Source organism: Phalacrocorax aristotelis, chromosome 2 (assembly GCF_949628215.1).
Source record: "Phalacrocorax aristotelis chromosome 2, bGulAri2.1, whole genome shotgun sequence".
In the NCBI taxonomy this organism is placed as follows: domain Eukaryota; kingdom Metazoa; phylum Chordata; class Aves; order Suliformes; family Phalacrocoracidae; genus Phalacrocorax; species Phalacrocorax aristotelis.
The window spans coordinates 72,769,954-72,789,798 of record NC_134277.1 but is presented as its reverse complement, the minus strand read 5'-3'; positions in this window follow the sequence as shown (position 1 = coordinate 72,789,798).

The window sequence follows — 19,845 nt, the reverse complement described above, 5'->3', positions numbered from 1 at the left end:
ACATGCTCCTGGGGTGGGGAAAGAATAGGCAAATCCCAACTGTGTTTTCATATCTTCTTTTGAATTACAATTGTGTCTTTCATTGGATGCCACATCTGCAGCTATTTCTCAGTTCTATCAGAACAAGAGCTTCTGCCATTTTAATTTTTTATACATAGTCTCTAAATTTGCATGTGTAGGTGCATGAATCCCTTCACTGACCTTTGAGAAAGCAAAGGTGGCTCAGCTAAGTGCCCCAGGTTAGACAAGATGAGTCTGGGTCTTAGCACTTTGCATCATCACCAATTGCACATTTGAAACATCACATGAAATGGATAGGCAGGTTTTAAAAATCCAGTTTTTAATCATTTCAGTTCTGTCCATATGTTTTTGTGCACAAGAAACCCCCAGCTGTGTTTAAGAGTTGGCTGAAAACCTGGCATAAATGGATTGGCTTACAGCGACTGCTGCTCCTATTTTGTATTTTGAGAGGACGTTTGCAATACAGGAAAATTGGGGTACAGATGTCTGAGTTCCTGTGAGTGCAAGTGATAGAGGAAACCAGATATTTGAAGTGTTTCCAGTGGCATAAAAAGTCACTGCAAGATGTAGACACAACAGAGTTTTTAACCACCGGTTAAAAGCCTTGCCTAGAGTTGTCCATAGTTGTGAAATAGTGACAAATAGCTATTAATAGCTTTTCATCTGTGCATCCTTTTAAATACTGTAATGCCGCTTTACATAATTGAACTGGAAGGTTATCTAAAATTCATCTTCACGCTGTTCTTACTAAACAATATAGATATAAAATTTGTATTCTTACAAATGCTCAGATGGCAGAGGGCATGTTTGGAATTTTTCCCCTAAATCATGGGGGTTTGTTCTGTTTATATTGTAATTTATCTGCAAATTCCTTTCCAATTAGAGTCTTCCCAGATAGCCTGTCAAAATCACACCTTTAGTGCATAGTGAAACTTTGTGTTAGATCTTAAAAGCACTGTATAAGAAGCAACCATACTCATGATAGTAGCTTTTTCATTAGAAGTCTACAGAAGTAGAACAATGTATTGGACATTGCATTTAACAGAGTTAATTAGTGTACAATGGTTATTTAATATGTTAATCAAGTTTTAATCATGATAAAATAGACTAATCTTGCCATTATTCTGCCATTATAAAAGTGTAATTGAAATAGATTGGAAAAAATACAGTACATTCTTGTCAGTGTCTTGAAAACTCAGCTCAGAAACACCGCAGTGCTCAGATGCACATTTCAAAATAAGTTTTGTTTTATCAAAATAGATCTAATTTAGTTGGTGTTTTATGTTAAAACCAAGAGATGCCCACTTGGCAGGAACAAGTTCAGGACACAGTTCTGCAAACATGTTATCTCTTGTAGCTTGATTTCCTAGGGAAGAGGCTAATGCAGTCATGGTGTCTGACCATGTTTATTTATCTTTCTGGACATCCTCATGGAGTTGAAATGCTTCAAAAACTTCAGCCAAATTTGTTAGAGGAGCAGTAGTTCTGAAGGAATGAAGCCTCTACAAGCTTCAGAAAAGTATGGAAGAGCAGAGGGTTCTTACAGGTAGCTATACTGGCAAAATGGCTGCAAGCTGAGCTCGTACATTAGACTTTTGTGACTGTGCAAGAGAAGCATCATGAACGTACTACAGAGTTCCTGTGGCCTTCATTAGACATTAGAGAATCCAACCACGAGTACAAGTTCATAGGAATCCAGGCCCCATTAGTTTTACTCAGTTACTTACAGAAAAAGTTGTCTCAGCTTTGCAGCAGAGACAATTGGTGGTTTGGCTTTAATCTTGGTATCTTGATTACGCAGACCAGCAGATCTACCACAGCTTGCAGCAGTCTTTCTTCAGCTACCACTTGGGTTATCTTCTAAAGGAAATCCATGCAAGGTTGTCTCACACTTGAGGTCCAGTTGGAGTACACCGATGATGCGTACCTGGGAACCAGGCCATGCAGAGCAAAGGGAGAGGACGTCCAGTTTAGGCACAGCCGCAGGGCATTGTATTTTGTTAGGGAGGGAGAGGTTGCCTTCTCACTTAAGTGTGTGGTAGCCCAATTGTACCAGCAGCCACTATCTATAAGTAACAGTAACAATTATAAATTTATGATTAAAGTAAATTGTTTTCATTTCCCTCTAAGTTTTGGGGCGGTCTTCAGAGTTCCTGGTTTTGGCCTGTCTTCTGCAACAAAAGGGATATCAATATTTTAACTGTCCTTTAAAATAACTGAGCTTGATGCATTCTTGACTTCAGGGTTGAATCTTGAAGAAATCTGTTAAAAAAAAAAAAAAAAAAGGTACCTTGTCTTGGGATGTTCCAGATGACATTGTAAGATTTGGAAGCACAGATAACTATTGATTTCAGATCTTTCACTAGTGTAAATGAGAAAGTTAGGTTCATTATAAGTACTTAGAGACCTGACTTTGTATTTTGTGTGTAAGCCAAAATCTTGTTGATTTCCAAGTTATGCCACGCTTTCATACGTTTGTGAATGTTGTTAGCATCTGTGTACTGTGAATCTGGTGTCTAATTACATCTGTAGTAATGTTGTTCTTCCAAGATCATGAAACTCACTCTTCTTTTTTTCTATTAACTGTTTTTCTACAAGCTATGGTCTTGATTTTTGATCTACTTCTAAAAATAAGTGTGGATAAAATCACACCCCTTTAAATTTTAGTACTGGAGAATAATTTCATGCAGACCTTTCTTTTAGCAGGTTTTTGGAAGGATTACATTGTAATGAAGTCTAGTGCTGTATCCCCTAGCAAAAAAATGTTAGATTTAGTGAGGCAGTATGTACTCTCTGCCCATTTCCTGACTGATAACTTCTGATATGAGTCGTGGTTTGGATTATTTTCTGTATTCAATTTTGTTAATCAGTTAAACAGAATCGTTCACAGTGATGAGATTAAAATAATTGCTGCTAATTTTTTCAGTGCACTTTTTTTTAGGAGGATCAACAAAGGGCAATCAAAGGTTTCTGATGTGTGGTCCAATTTGATCTAATAGTGACCAAAACAAGCACCTGAGCCAAATTAAGTTCTGACACAAGTAGTGGTGCAAATGACATGAACACCTTTCTTTTGGTAGTGAGGACCCTTTGCTTGGAAGGCTTAGCTGTAGCATTGGAGAGCCCCATATTCATGTTTCCTTCATCTCTGCAGTTCTGCCAGTCGGGAGGTAAACTGAAGAACAGAGAAATTGCAAGATGACCTCCCTTCCCCTGCAATGGTGCTGAGCAGCCAGAGCAGAAGCTCTGCCCCAAACAGACTGCATCATCCACTGATCAGGCGTGTATTGCAGTGATATTGTCTAAGTTAAGGCAAGTTTTGGCCTTGAAAAGTAACCGACATGCTGTGTTCCCTTGATACCAATCATGTTGAGCCCGTTGTCTCCAGGGATTAAGGGTTACTTCTCAGGACCCCTGCTTCCCATGCAGGAATCAGTGCTGCCCATGTAATGCTTTAGTATTTTGCAACTTGAAAGTGTTTGTTTGCTGGTTTCTGCAGCGCAAAGAATTTGGTGAAATTTTCAATGAACAGTGTAGGAGCGTACGTTACCCAAACGTTTTATGGAACCTTAAGTACAAAGGTTTTGTTCAATGAACTGAAATATGGCATCATTTGAGATGATCAGGGACATTAAGAGGATATAGGGGTATCCAGTTAAATGACAAAATAGTACTCATGTTTTCTGTTGTATAATTTTTCCTCTACTGAAGCTGTCAGAAGAAAAAGACCTAGTTGGTAAATTTAGCTGACAAACGCATTGTTCCCCCTTTTTTTTTTTTTTAAATAAAGTTATTTTCGTTCTCCAGGTTTCAAAAATGACCCATATTCTTTTTTCATTAAAATGTTCACTGATCACTTTCACTTAAAATTTAATTAAGAATGGATGTAGCTCAGTTGCTAAATAGTCCATTTTCCAAAACATTACAGTCTTGGAAGGAGCAGTATAGCTCTGGTAAATTTAAAATGGTGCTAGCCTTTTCTTCCCCTAAAACATGTATCATGGAAGCGAGATTTTTGGTTTCAAATACTCTAGACAGGCTTGTAGAAAAGAAAAATAAAATTGCAATGCTAAAAACAGTCTGTGAAAATCTCATATGGAAAAAAAATATTCCATGTAGGTTTATTTTTGTTGTTAAGCCAGCTCAAGAAAGGAATAATTTGTAATATTGTGTAACTGAAATTGATTTGACATTCAGAGCATGCACATGACTGAGAGCAAAGTATTTGCTTACCATTTATTAGGGACTTTCTTATATAGTGCTCTTCAAAAGACCTCTGTATTTATAACTTTCTGTTTGCAAACCCACTCACTTGCAAGATGGTGAAACTCCCAGAACATTGCTATTATAAATATAAAAAATTATTTATCTTCTCTAGCCCAGTTATTTCTCTTCCTATCAGTGTTTCAAAATCACAGACGTTAGCCTCTGAAATTGAAGAGTAGCATGTTAAAAGCTAATAAGAAATATTGATTACCCCCTAGGGATTTAACCAGTGGAACTCACAGTGGTGATTTTTGAAGTGAGAATTCAGGTTTGGACACTTATGGTCATGGTGATAACTTTAAGCTGCATTTTTAGTATTTTTTTTTTTTTAGTGACTTTGAAAGGTCATGTGATCACAGTAAGGAGATACTTTGTCTGGCCTGCTTGCTTGGCTCTAGAAGATGTGCAATGGCTGTGAGGGCAGTACATGCTACCGTAATAGCTATGTCCCCTCTAGTCTGCATGTGACCATTTGTAGGAGCTGCTGTGGCTGAGGCTGCTACTTTGATGTGACTGTACAGGAGTTGCAAAACTTGTGAGGATGCAGAGATGACCACCCTGGATACGTACGTCACCACTCAGCAAGCAGGACAAGTAAGAAATTACTTACTTTTTTTAATATCTATCTTTTTTTTTTTTTTTTTAGAGCTGGTAGGCTGACCTCACTCAGAAATGGGATAAAACCAGGCTAGGAGGACCACTCTAGTGGTAGGGATTTCCAGACTGGGTTAGAGCTGAAATTCGTCTAACTTAATATTCTCAGATTCCAGTTCTGGAGGTGTTGAATTCAGGGGACAGCATAAAGAAATCTGTAGTTCAAAAGGACAGGGCAGTCTATCTGTATGCATGGGTAGTTCTGGTGTCCCTGTGACTAGGACGATAGACTGATGTCAGTGAGTGTTCTACTGGTGGAGGTGTTTTAACTTAATACGAATTAGTTGAAGAACCACTAGCATTGCTTCTTCTAATAGAAACAGCCATAGGGATCACAGCTAAGGCTGGCTGAGGAATGTTTTCCTTGCAATGTTCCTTTTTTCTTTTTTTCTTAAAGTCTAGATAGGACAAGTTTTAGCCTGTGAATCATTTTCTGATTATTCTCTGTTGTCATTCTATTAAATGCTAAGATACTTAGGCTACATGATTGGTCACTGAAATTATATGGTATTTTTATCTGACAGCTTAAATTTAATAATATATATTCTGTGAACTTTGAAGTTTTACTGGACCTGTCAGAATAATTTGATGGGGGGGATGGGGGGGAGGCGGGTGGTATTTTTTGTTGTGGGTTTTTTTGACCGGAGGCATAGTATTATTTGCCAGTATTCACCCCAAAAGGAAGGTAGAATGTTAAAGCTTCCTTTTCCCCACAAAAAGAATTTAATTCACTGTGGAATACATTTCAGTCTTGTGATCATACAAACAGAGTAGTGGGCCCCAAATTTGTTTTCAGTAAACACTTGTATGAAGGAAACTCAAATGCTCACAAAAAGCAAGGTCAGTTAACATGTTTAAAACCAAAGTCTATTCAGAAGTCATGGCTATTTTTTTCAGTGCTAATTCAAATTCTCGGTTTAAATTATGGTTCTTCAATTCTGTGCAAAAGTCTTGAACATGACCGTGGAAACGACGCGATGAAAGATGATCAGATTTTTTTTTTTGTTACGCCTCATGGCGTGATTTGTGTATTACTGTTCTGCGATCAGGAGCTAAGGTACCTTTACCTCTGAATTTCTGGTGTCTGAGAACACACCGCTGACTTCTGAAGAGTGCTAGGATCAAGCAGGTTTTGCAGGGGTACCAGTAAGTCGTGGTAAGGGAAGGGCAATGTGGTAGCAGATGAGTTAAAGTAACTCACATGGAACTGGCAATTGCCCAAATGATCTAATTCCATTAACCTGGGAACTTGTGACACTGTTCTTAGGGGCATAGGGGATAAATGAAATGGATGGCTACTGTGCAACAGCAGATCAATAATTGTTTTTAAAAAGTAAATACGGTCTCCAACCATGTTTGACAATAGCTGGAAATTATTCTTTGGCAAACCCCTATTTACTAAACCCAATGTGAACTGCCAGAGCTTATTAGGGTGAGACATAAGGTGAGGTGCTACGCTGCCTCAATTAGATACGGGCAGCGAGTTTTTGGTGTAGGTTCCATGGCTAAGACCATCCAGCAAAAACTCCTGGCCAGCTGTGCTGAGACAGCTGCCTCTTTTCTGGACACTGTTGTGAGACTTCACTCCTTTCAAGGAGTAAAACGGTAACTTCGTTTTCCCTTTTGTTTCACGTGAGGTCGAAGAACACGTTTCAGCTCTGTAGAAATTGCGTGTGAGGTCACAAAGAAGGCGCGTTCGGCTTGGCTTCGCTCGAGCGTGCCGCCGTCGGCCCCTGCCCACGGGAGCGGGGCGGCGGGTGGTCTCCTCGGCCGAAAGGGGCGCCGGCGCCGGTAGGTGGCAGTGTCAGCGTGCGGATGGAGCCCTCGGCCCCCGGGGCCTGGGGCGAGCCAAGTGAAAATGGCTTTTTGCCTTGGAAGCAGTCGCGAAGCGAGCCTTTAGCCGTGGGATTGTCAGGCCGCCAGGTCTCTGGAAAGATCCAGCAACCCACAGGTGCTGCTCTGCGAGTGCATGCTCCGAAACAAGGCTGAAAGCCTCTCGGAGGAGAGAGAGGGGAAAAAGGAAAAAGAACATATGTGTGCTATTCATTTGTTCGGAGCCACGCAATCTGCCAATCATCCTTTACATCACCCGGTGCCTCGGGAAAAGCTGCTCAGAAACGATCTTTGTTACTCGGGAGAACCAGGCTTGTGCTTTTGTGCCACTTGGAGAAAGCATGAAACATTTTTTCCCTTATGAAACTCAGCATGCATAGATCAATTAGGAGACGGTCTGAAACCTCTGACCTTTGCAGAGTCAGACCAATCCAGGCTAAACCCTCCCCTTGCTTCCTCGCTCTTCCACTCATAAATAAATTAAAATAAAATAATCAAGAGGAGGAAAGAAAAGAAGTCTGAAATGACGGCTGAGGCACCGGAGAAGGGTTGTTTGTCTTGGCTGTATGGTTGTGCTGTCTGGCTATAGAGATGCTATGTGTGTAACATGCCTTAAACAAAATCAGAAGAACCAAATTTTTTTTTTTTTTTTTAATAACAAAAGCTTGGATTTAAGATAAATTACATTGCCAGCAGTAACAGTAGACAGGGATGCAAGATCTTCCTGCCCACCCTTCCAGGAGAGACCGCGAGCCCCGTGTCATGGGATAACAGTGGGCACTTGGATTTGCAGCAAGATCCACACCTCGGGACAACAGGACAGGGCACCACTGAATGCCGCTTTGGCATAGTGACTCACGAACACCAGTCAGTCAATTCAGATTTCTTTTTAGTATCGGGGCTGGGTGAAGGTTGTTAAAAGATGATGTAGAGACCCATACAAAGGAAGCAATTTACAACACTGCCAGAAGAAGGAGATATATTGATTCTACAAAATCCAAGAGCTATGCTACATATTTTTGATTATCATATATTGACATCTTATATGTTAGCTTACTTAAAAAATGCCATTGCTTATAACTTGGGTGGGGTATATTTTCATCCAATTACTCAAGTAATTAGATTCATAGCTACTCTTACGCTATGACTTTCATGCTTCAGTGATCTTTATTCTGCAGTTCAATACATATTGAGCTGGGACAGCTGCCTTTCAACTTCGTTTGCCTGAAAGCCACGCTAGCCCTTATCTCCAGATTATCTAATCTTGGGATAAAACGTAGGTCTTATTTAATTAGTTGTGATACCAGATCTTCTCCTTGTATATTTCTGAGAGACCAAACCTTTTACTAATAGGCATCCGTGTGACGCTTTGCACTCCCTCTAGCTCCATTTGATTGCTGTCTTTGTGGAGGTATAAAAACATGAATGGACCTTCAGAGATCATCTATACTTTTCCTCTGGCCCAGCCCAGGATCATATACCAAAACTGCTCACAGCACAAAACTGTGTTTGTTGGGCCTCTTGACACTTTCACCATACCCTGCCTAGAGGGAAAGGATTTGCCCCTTGAGGGAGAATTCTCTCTGCCACATCTGTGTTGTGGATTTGCTTTTTGTGAAGACTGTCAGTGAAGCTCACCTGTCAGTAAGCTCCTGATGAGGGTCGGGTGGGCCAGAATTTATCCTGTGGTGCTTTGCATACAGGTCCATAATAAACTCTTTCTTTTTTTAATATTTATTTTTTTAATTGAATCTTTATAGGTCTTCCTAGCTTACAGTTTTTGAAATGTCAGGTTTCCGTTGAGCAGCTACTGCAAGAATCAGAATTAAAAACTGTCTTTGGCTGGATTCAGTGTCATGTGTATGATCTGGGAGTCATTGAGAATAGCCCAGAAAGTCTAGTGGATTGTGGAAAAATAATCCTGGGCTTGAATCTTAGCAGCATTCTCCATTTAAAATGAAAAAGGCTATTGAGGATGGGGAGGGGTGCTAGAGGAAAAACAATTACTTTCAAATGCTGGATATCCTTAAAATCAATAGCTTTTACTATCTACATATACTTAGAGAATCAGAGTCAGTTAATAAGTTTTGCATGTATGCTTCTGAAACTCACTGTTTTTTTTCCTGGAGTATCTTTCTTCTGCCTTTGACAGGAATAGACTGCACAGGAGGTTCTTAACCAGCAGCCAAAATATGGGCTCACATGTTTTTGTAAGGTTAGTTATACATCTGTTTTGGGTAAAATTGTTGCAGGAATGGAATTTGACCTATAGTGTTAGGCTCTTTTTGTGATTTGTTTGGGCTGCGCTTATAAATTGTTTGGTTTTGTTTATGTTCATCTGTGTAAATTCTAGAAGGAAGTCACCTGAATGAAACAGTGTACTTGTCTGATTTTTCTCTCTGCTGGATGAAATCTGAAAATAAGGGGGGGGGGGAAGGTATTTGTTCACGGTTGTGAAGGAGACAAAAGCTCTCCGATTCCGGGTATGGAAAGTTTTTCATATTCCTTTAAGTGATGGGCTAGTCTCCAAAAACCTGTGAAGTGTTCAGTTTGAATAAACAATCAAAGATCTGGATGTTTATCTGAGGCTTTTCTGTAGCCCTTTGGGGTGGAAATGGGTTTGGGAGGCTTGAGAGAATGAGCTCTTTGTACTCTTTGCATTTGGTGTGGTCAGGAGTGCCACAAGCATAGCCTTTCTTCCAGTCATTTGGCATTTCAGTTTCCTGTTCTGGTCCCACATCAAGGTGTATGATACTGAAACAAAAGAAAGGATCTTAAAGGGGTGCTGTGAAGGGAGAAACTATAAATATATCTGAGATTTCTGTTTCTGCTTTCCTTAAATTGAAAGGTCCATCTTCAAAATCATGTCTATGAAGGGACTCTTTATGCAGAACTGAATTTTCCCTGTCTTGGAATAAGTTGGCAGTCACTCTGGCACAGGGGACAAGCTAGCCGGGTCAGGACTTCAGTGGTAGATGTGTCCATGATTTTGCTTTCTCCTTCTCTCTCTCTCTCTCTCTCTCTCTCTCTCTCTCTTAGTGCAATGTAGCTGCATTCCAACTTTTATTCAGTTCCATCTTTACTGATATCTTTATCTTTGAAGATAAAGGGGGGTTTGAGTCTTTAAAACAACATTGGGGTGTCCATTTCAAGCTGGATGAGATATTTGGGAAGATTCTTCTTATACCCCAGATGGTTTGCTGACTCCTGCTTCTGTTTGCTAGTTTTAAACTAAAATTAAAAGTCTGTCAAAAAATCCCTTATAAATACCCCTACTTCCTCATGTTTTGGATCATCTAAGCTGCAGAACATTGCAGGGGGATCTTTACACCACCTGACTTTTGGTTTGACTACTCAAAAGTGCTGCTGCTCTGAATCTCTGAGCTCCAGGTCTGACCGAAGAGGTGCTTGATTCTGAGAGCTTGTCTGGCTGGTTGTGAAAAGCTGAGTGATGTAAGTAGTCTTTCAGTTGCAGGTGGAGGGCACCTTCCAGGTGTACAGGAAGAACATAGTAAGGCACTACTGAATGGTTGTGGAGCTTGCTTAAGCAGGTCAGGTCAGAAGTCCCTAGCTGCAGAAAGCTTTGGAGGAGTTGTGTAAACAAGCCACTCTGAATTGCTTCTCATTAAAGCAGTCCGTGCTGGCATAGATATTTTTCCCATGAAGGGCAGGTTCTAGGTATTAGTGGATGGTCCATAATTTAAATTTGCAGCAGTGAACACCAGTCTACCACAACAGGCCTGAGTACAGCAGCCTGTTTCAAATCAGTCTGCAATATCAGTGAAAATCTATTTGGCACGTGTTCATGACCCTTTTTAAGGCAAAGCAGATTATTCATTGTTTCCTTTAATGTTGTCTGGTTGGTTTATGAGGAATGGCTCAAGGAAGTTTCTCTGTAATTCAAAACAAACATTCTGCTTACACACTGACTGTCTGAGCTTCAGCTGTCCTGGGGAGTCTGCACACATGTCAGGTGTTACTGGAACGGAAATTATTTTCAGGGTCAGGCAGAACAAGAGAGAGAAACATCGTCTAGGAAGCCATGCCTGTTGACAGCTTTTCATCTCTAACCTGTTGGAAAGATCTGACTGAAAAGGAGACCCATTGTGTGGTATACTGAGGTAGTACGTTATTAGTTACTTACATCTGGGTTCCTCTCTAATTGGTAGAAAAAAATGCATTACCCTAGAGGACAGTTCAGAGCACCTTGGGCAGGATCCTTCTTCATGGTCCAATGAAGGGAATGATTTCTCTCTGCTGACAACTGGCCTAGCTCACTAACTGTGCTGTCCAAAGTCAGATTGTGCACACTCCCCTCATGTCTCCCTGTTGTATGCAGTAAACAGTCCAAGCTTATTTGTACTGAATCGTCTCTTCATCACAAATTTCAGACGTGGCTAGACCATACTTACAAAATGCAACATATGAGTTTTCCAACTCTCAGTGTCATGTAAAAATTACAAATAAGTGGATAATTGGTAAGAAAATTTATAGCTTAGGGATGAGGAGGGTAGGAACAGCCATTATAATAAGGATGCCAACCAGTTCAAATTCCATCTGGCTCAGTCATACCTGTAAGGTGCTGTCTGCCAGGGGCTGTGTGCTGGCCTACATGGGGGGAGTTGAATATAACTGGTAAAGATTGTTTGTTAAACGTTGATATTATAGTTGATGCTCCATCAGATACATTCCTGTAAAATTTACAAAAGGAGACACCATGCTCCAGGAAGCCCAGAAAAAAAAAATTCAGAATATTATAAATAGTTATGACAACGTCAGGCATTTTCAGAAGAATGGACAACCTAACTGCACTGTAATAAACTCCCATGGGACCTAGATAAATGTTTATCCGGGTGCTGATTAAAATAAGAGGTCTTTGCAACCTGGGAATAATGAGGACACATCCAGTTTGAAATGAACATCTATACATAATATTCTTAAGGACATTACCTCACATGGATCAATATTTAAAGCATATTTTAAAAATAAAATAGTAGACAAGTGAACAATGAATAAATGCATACTTATATGCTGAATGCAGCATGGTGGATTGGAAGAATCAAGAAAAAAAACATGAAATTTGAGGCAAGTTTTCATATGGACTAGACAGGTAGAGGACAGGGTTCCTGCTGATAAGAGTGTTATAAGTGGAGAGAGGGCGGTGGATAGGAGTTTCTATAATGTTGTTACAGTGTGCTTTCTGCACGTGGGTATAGTGCAGAGAAATATACACACGCACTGTATAGCGCTCATGTGCTTCTAAAATCTTGTATCAGTGACACGATCGAACTCCCAGTAAACTCAAGGTATTACAATTTGGAGGCTGATTGACAGGCTTAAAAAATGTAGAAACATTTTTTTATTGTGTGTGTCAGTGAGTGCTTCTGTTTATGCCCAACAAAAGGTCTGTGACACCTCTAGCGTTGAAGGAGCGATTTGTTGCTCTGTGTGATGTTCTCTTGTGCGTTTCCGTTCAGCTTTTGAGATTCTTCTTTTCCATGTGCCTTTTCTCTATTTCTCCACTGTGTCATTCCTCCACGCTTTCTGAAAGGAAAATGTTACTGTGTAGTTGTGATCTTTGAGCTAACCAATACTCCCAACAAAAACTAGTGGATTAGATTCTGTTCTGCTATAGCGTTTTAACTCCTATCAGTGGAGTTATTCTAGGTTTTGGCAGTTGTAACTGACCAGATCACTAAAAGATATACAGTCAAATTTATCATGGGTTCTAGAGTTATATATGTGAGATAATATGATATCGGAAGGCACTGTAAAAGATACTTCCTGAGAAGCAGTCACTGTCTATTTGGTCACTGTATATTTGGTCTTTGTATCATCCCTGTGGTATTAGGATACTGTAAGTTACCTATTCCACAACTCGCAGTTTAAAGACTTCTGCACTTGAGAGATAGAATTCTGAATTGCCTGGTTTCAGAGGCAGTTAAAAATGTATAAAAGGAAATTAGTGAAATCCAAATTGTTTTTATTCTGCAGCATTAAAGTTTTCATATGTTATTTTTAAATATAAAATACAATTCTAACTATGATTTTAAAAAGCAGTTCATGGATGTTTCATAGAACAATGGAAAATAAGGCCGAGTAAGTATCAAGAAGTAGAATCAACTTTATCTGTATTGTTCTTGACAGATATTTGTCTAATATCCCAATGAAAATCTCCAGCTGGAGATTCCACAATCTCTCTAGTCAATCTAGTTTAAGGCTTAACAGTTCCTACCGTTAGAAAGTTTTCACTGTTGTCTAAATCTCACTTGCTGAAATGTATCTTACTACTTACCCTGCCAGAGTGCTTGAGTAGACTAAATTGATCCACTCCTCTTTGCAAAAGTCTTTCTCTCTTTGCCCCTTAAGAGTATAAAATACTTCTCTTTTTTAAATAAATTCTAGGCATTTGATGTGCATGTTCTGTTTGAATATGTTTGCTACAAGAACTGCAGTGCATTTGGTTCAATGATGTTGCCCCAAATGCTTAGTTTATCCCCCTTATATTTTTTGTGGTGTTGCTTTTTTCATTCTACGTGCAGACAGATCCACAGTCAGTTTCTGCAGTGATTTTGCTCACTGTTCCGTTCTAAACTGCCATAATACCATATTCCCAGGACATCAATAAATCTGATGTATTTTGACTATTTATCTTGCAGGCAATAAATATCTGTTTACAAAGTGCGTTTCGTGTATTCACTCAAATTACATTTGGGCTGCTGCAATACTGGAAAAAAGAGGTGCTAAAGGTTTGATGCGGGAGAACATTGCATTTAACTTCAGGGGAGAGCTAAACTTGTGATTCTGTCATCAAAGGTGAAACAGCAAAGCCCTATTTCTTGCTAACGTTAAACCATTTATTCTTATTTAGCTGTCATTTTTATTACAGGCATTCACTCTGATGCTCATGACAAAAAAGTTCAGACATGCTTCAAACTGAATTCGTTGCATACCTAGTGTAGAAAATTGTACTTTATGGATGGTAGCTGGAGGTGGCTTGTGGTTTACCGCTGATTATAAATTATTTAAAAATATATATCTAAAATTTATATTCAGAGCTGATAATGTCAATTTTTATTGGAACATACTCTTGTCTCTGTTTTATTTGTGGTTATAGGCATGTAGACAAACCCAGGCATATGGCATGTAGTATCTTGGTGGGCCCAACAGCTCTTCATTTACACTCGATCTGTCAAACTGCTATTTATGCATGACTTTTTAGAAAGAATATTAAGTTATAATTGGGAGTATACTTTTGTGAAAATGGCATAATGAAGAACAAGTTTTTATTCTCTGATAATGCAGTATTTCCTCTAAGAAAAAGGGTAGTTCCTTAAACAATTCATGTAAACAGGACTTGCTCAAGTGAATGACGCATGTATATAAGAAGCCAAATATCTGAACATGTCTGAAATCTCAGCATGAATTCCACCCTCTCTTGCATTCATCTACAGTAGCTAAGATCATTGCTATTCGCAGGTATTCCTAAACCTAAACCTGCTTTGATCCTTTTGAATCTAATCCTTTAGATTCTTCTGGCAGACATAACACAGCTTTTTTTTTTTTTTTTTTAAATAGTCTGCCAACCACAGTCCTTCCATTTCCTCATCTGAGCAAGTGCAGCAACTTGCAGTTGTGTACCTTGCCAAAGCTGTGAAAAGAAAGGACAGTGTTTGCAATGTGGACTTGAGCTGTGGCCTGTGTTCACACGCTGGTAGGCCACTGCAGAAGGTCCCAGCTTCCTGTTTTCCCCTGGTTTCTGTGGTCATGAGGAGAGAGTTGGGTTGTTTTCCACTCTACAAGTTACATTAATGATAAATGTTAGATGTTTAACTTCCTTTAGACTTCATGGCAATGAGTGAATAAAATAAAAGCAAGTCATTTTACTGCATAGCCACGAAATGAGCGGCCAGTTGTCTTTTGAACACTGTACTCCTCTGCAGCTCTGCCAACCATCAGGCCTGTGATGTTCAGCTACTAAGCTCAGATAATTTTTAAACCATAAACTTACACTTTGAGCACCCAGTGGCACTTTGTTATTTCAAACTTTGAATTTATAGGCAAAATACATTGGGATCAAAGTGGGCAGATGTGCTTTAGCACAGTTCAAAATGCCTCTGTTAGCTCAGAAATAAGAGTTGATATTTTCAGCCTGTAAAGTTTTTATATTGAAAAGCTAAAATGGGTGGTGTGTGATCAAAGATGTAGTAGGGTAGGGTTGAGGTTATAGAAATGTGTGTTTAATATCTAAATCAACATTCCTTCTGTTTAAATGTGAAATCTGAACTACAAGCAGAAACTAAAGCAAAGCTCTGAGGAGGTGTTGAATAGTTCATGCAATGTGATGCACAGTCCAGCTTGTGAACTCCTCTTCTGAGGATATGGGGAACGGCTGTTTAGGGAGCACATGATATCTGAATAGGCAAATGCTTCCTTCTCTGCTTGGTATTTAAGGTCCATGCTGCTGCCTGTATGTCTGCAAGAAAAAACAAAGTGGGTCTGGAGGGTTTGGTCTGGTACATTTAGGGTTGCCTAGACTGGATTTGGAAGAGAAGAGAGGATTTTGCTCTGCTTAAGACCTGTGTGTCTGTCATAGGATAAACATACTTGGTAATTTTTTTTTTTGCCTTGCTCATTCCGCTTCTTTTAAACTATATATTTCCTGAAAATAATGGCTGAGAAGATGGACTGCAGAGTTTATAGTGGAAGATGGATGCTCAGGTGCAGAGGAGAGTTGTATGGGGAGGGAACTTTCCCTTCTCTTTTTGGCTCACATACTGGTTTTCTCTCTAAGCAGGTTTTCTGTCAGATTTTCAAGACGAGCAGCTGAGCATGGACCTCATCCAAAACCCTCTGGAGCAAGTGAGAGGTTTACCAGTGATTTCAGTGGAAGATCAGTCGTGCCTTACAGTTTATTACCCATTTGCAATGCCAGAGCGGTGGGCGTCAACTGAGCATGTGGCTTCTTTCTGGATACACATGGAAGGCGACAGATCCTGCCCAACCAGCTTGTTACCTGAGTAGGTGAGGCTGACGCAGATCAAACAGTGAAGCCAGGAGGTGAAATGACACACCTCAGGTTACAAAGCAGAATGCTAGGGTGAGAAAAGTTGGATGCCCAACACATACTCAAGATACTGCCTAACAGGTAATATTCTTATTGACTCATCACTGTTCCCCTGTTTCTGCCAGAAAACATGCATGACACTTTATCTGGCAACCTGGTTGATTTCTGTATCTAGCTAAGGTACTAAAAAACCAAGTGAAACATTCAGTGTAGTGGTCCTCTTGCTTCCAGTGCTGATTTTAAGTGCTTTAGGTTTTGGCACCCCAGTGTGACACACTTATAAATCAGTTAACTTTTATAACCTGATTATCAGGGTCACTGAAAGTGATTTTAATGAGCCACTGAGTATCACTAGTCACTATGGAAAGTTTTGTGAACGTATGTACAAAACAGAGATCTGGACGAATAATTTTGGAACAAATTACTTGTAACCTCTAAATCCACTGCTAGGTTGGTTGCTGCAGTCCTGGCACTGACTTTGGGAAGTTTAGCGTGCAGCTACATCTAAACTATGTAGGATATAAATTAGTCTGCTCTGTGTTTTCCAAGTTCCAGCATAATAATGGGATCCCATTGCTTCAGAAATTCTAATGTAATAGCAATAAAAAGTAATCAATAGCAAAAGGATATCTGCTAAATAAATAAAATATAGAACATCTGTGAATATCGAGAAAACTTTTTGGCCACATATATTCTCAAAAATGAATTATAGCAGATATTTTCTCTAACAGTTAAGAAAAAAAAAAAGAGGGGAGTAGTTTACAGAAAATGGACATATGCTGAGAACTGTTCTGAGTCCTGTAATGAGTTCTGTTCAAAACAAGGCTGGCGAGTCATGGAATTTCCCAGCTAGGTACTCAGCAGTCAGAGGCCACACGACACCTTCTTGGGCATATTTTTAGAAAAGTAAATAGACCCTTCTTAAGAATTGCTTCAAGTATTCAGAAATGAGATTTTGGCACTTTCCCCCAACATCAAACCTTCCTTCTTCGTAAGGGCTAGGTGCCTTCCCATGAGATGCAGGCATAACCGGCTAAAGATTCTCACCCATATCATAGTGAATTATATTTTACCCAGGTTGACTGATATGCCACTGTCACTGAGGATGCTGTGATACATCATGCCCACACGTGCATGTGCTAACAGCAGTAGCAACAGTTGGTAACAGGGTCACTTGCCACATATCACAATATATATGAAAACCCAGCAATCAGTAAATATAGTGTCGATATTGCTGTGCCTCATAGTATGCTTTTATTTTATTTTATTTTTTGGAGCAAGAGGAAGGGGTGTGAAAGTAATACAACATTTGAACAGTTTCATTATTTGGGCAAAGGAGAAGTTAGATAGTGTCTGAGGGTCTCCGTGAGCTGCCTCTGTTTGGGGGACTTTCACTGAGGGCATATTCAGGAAAAACTGCCTCATAAAACTCTTAGGCAAATCATAGCTATAAATCATAGGCAGCAAAACAATTTCCCCCAAGCCAATGGCAAATCGTTGCTATATCTTGAGTGTAAATTACTAACAATCAGCAACACACCTAGGAAATGGAGCAAGTCTCCAGTATATTTACGATTTATCAGAGGTGAATATACTTCTGACAGAATTTAAGATCTCCAGAAAAGCATAAAGAAATAGGTTTGTTCCTCAGGTCATACTTACCTCCCTTTCCAGGGGACCTTACAGTTGGTGCAGAAGCTGCTCAATTCTACCTTTTTAATTGCCCATTCCCAAGTCTGAGGTAGTTGTTTTTCTTTTATCAAGGGACATAATGTGCTAGACAAGATAATTAAATGTGTATGGGCTAGTTTCTGATCTTATTTACAGAGTCTGCAGTAAATCTGAACTCACTCCAGTGACTGCAAGGGAGATATTCTAGATTTATGTTGTTATAAATGGGATCAGAATTTGACTTGTATAAATGAATACTAAAGAGGGAAGAGAACTCTTCATGTTCACACTCCTAGCTGCTGAACTTCCTTAGCCACCTTCATTGAGCATGGAAAGTTTCAGGCACCATTGATCTTTAGGAAGGATTGAACCTGGTTTTAAAGCTTTCAGAGAACCAATTGTAATTATTAATTAATAGTAGTATTAATTATGCTAGATGTGTTACTGCCAAAGGAAGTCTAAATCCATTATGATTATATATCTGTTAGTTTCAGCATTCACCTTTGGTAAAACTAAGGATTGCTTCCGTGCTTCAAACACCTTTTCTCCTTCTTAAATCATACTTTCTTTTCCTGTCAATATATTTGTGAGAGGCACACTACAAACCAGGTGATGCAGGTGCATATTATTATGCAGGAAGTCTGTATTTTTTTACAATAATGATGAGCCAAGTATGTTGGTCAAGGTTGCATACCACTCTGTTGCCTTGGTGTCTCCAAAAAAGTCCTGACTTGACTCTTAAACATGAAGCTTCCACTGGGATTGGCCAATGGCTGATACTAGAGAGGTATATTTTTGTTTTCTCTCCTCTAGTATGGTGGAGAGCCAGAAGAATTAGTTTAATATGCATTTTTGGTATATATTTTTCTGAAAAGTAATTTTGTTTTCGGCTGTGAGAAGTCAGTCTCTGCAACCACTCAAGTATGACCAGCAAATAGTTCATTCTGCAGACTGGGGACTGTGTTTGAAGACTTTATCCCCATCCTGTGACCGCAGGAACAGAAATAATAAAACATTCTTTTTTTTTTCTTTTTTTTTTCCTCTTCCCGCCCCCCCCCCCCCGTAAACAAAGCCTAGCTGTTAGAAAGTAGGGAAGCCAGGTTTTTCTCGGATAACACTGAGTTTTGAAGAAAGATGTGTGTTTTTATAGAACGCAGATTGAAGTGGCTTCATTATTTTTGAAGACAATTCTTTTCCTCCCCTGACAAAGAAGGGATCCTGCAGTAGATACAGTCGGTGCTTTATTTAAGTGTCAGTAGTTATGTGCAGTGACTCCAAAGTCAAATATTCCACCCCTTTCTAATTTGTAAATATAAAATAACAGAATGAGTATATAACACTGGATTTTTTTTTTTTAATGTTTCCCTTTTTTTTTTCTCAAAAGACTGCAGTGTGTCTCTTTTCTGGTGGTATGTGAAGATATAAATTAGGTGCCTGCCAAGTAACGTCCTATTGTAGACAGGGAATTGGTGACTGGTTTGTTCAGAGGAAGACCTGAGGTGCTGCACCGGCACAGAGGATGTTCAGGCATCTGATTCTTGCACAGTCTCAAGTAGGGAAGGGTGAGGACTTACCTTTGTAAGCGGTACTTCCTCCCTTGGGTTTTCATCCTGTGGCTTCCCCCTTGTGTGACTTAGTGTAACCATGATCCTCTTCTAGCACCTGCCCACCTGTGGACTTTCTTCTTTAGCTATAGACTTTTACCATTTTACTGTAGCTGTAGACTTGTACCATTTAGCTATGAGGAGCCTGAAAATGAAACGCTTTATCTGAACTTCCACAAACTCCATTTGGTCTTGAATAAAATGGACTTGTGTCAGTAGAAAGCCTGGTTAGATTTCTTTTTATAAACAAACAACAAGCATGATTTTCCTCTTCATTCGTCTCTCTCGAAATAGTTTGATTAGTGCACTTATAACATGGAAGTTGCTAAGCATGACACAAACCAAACCATGAATAAAAACTGTAGATTGACAGAATAACTTCTTTTTGTAGAAAATAAATTCTAGATAATTGCAATTGGTGACAAAATGTTCCCCCTTCCTTCCTTGTATGGTCTCCTCAGTCCATTCCCATACCAGAAGTGCAGTTACCTCATTAACATCTCCAAGATTTTTTTAAAAGGCTCCTCTTCATCTGCCTCTAGGACTTTTATCTAGAATTCCAAAACAATAGCCTCATATTGTTATACTGTTATAACAGATATACTGTTTAAAAAATTGCAAAATTGAAAATATTAAAGTGTGGGGGAAAATGTCCCTACCATGTTGAAGGTGTCTTCACTTACAGTCAAACAGATACTCTTTCATATTCTTGCAATAATAAAGAAATTT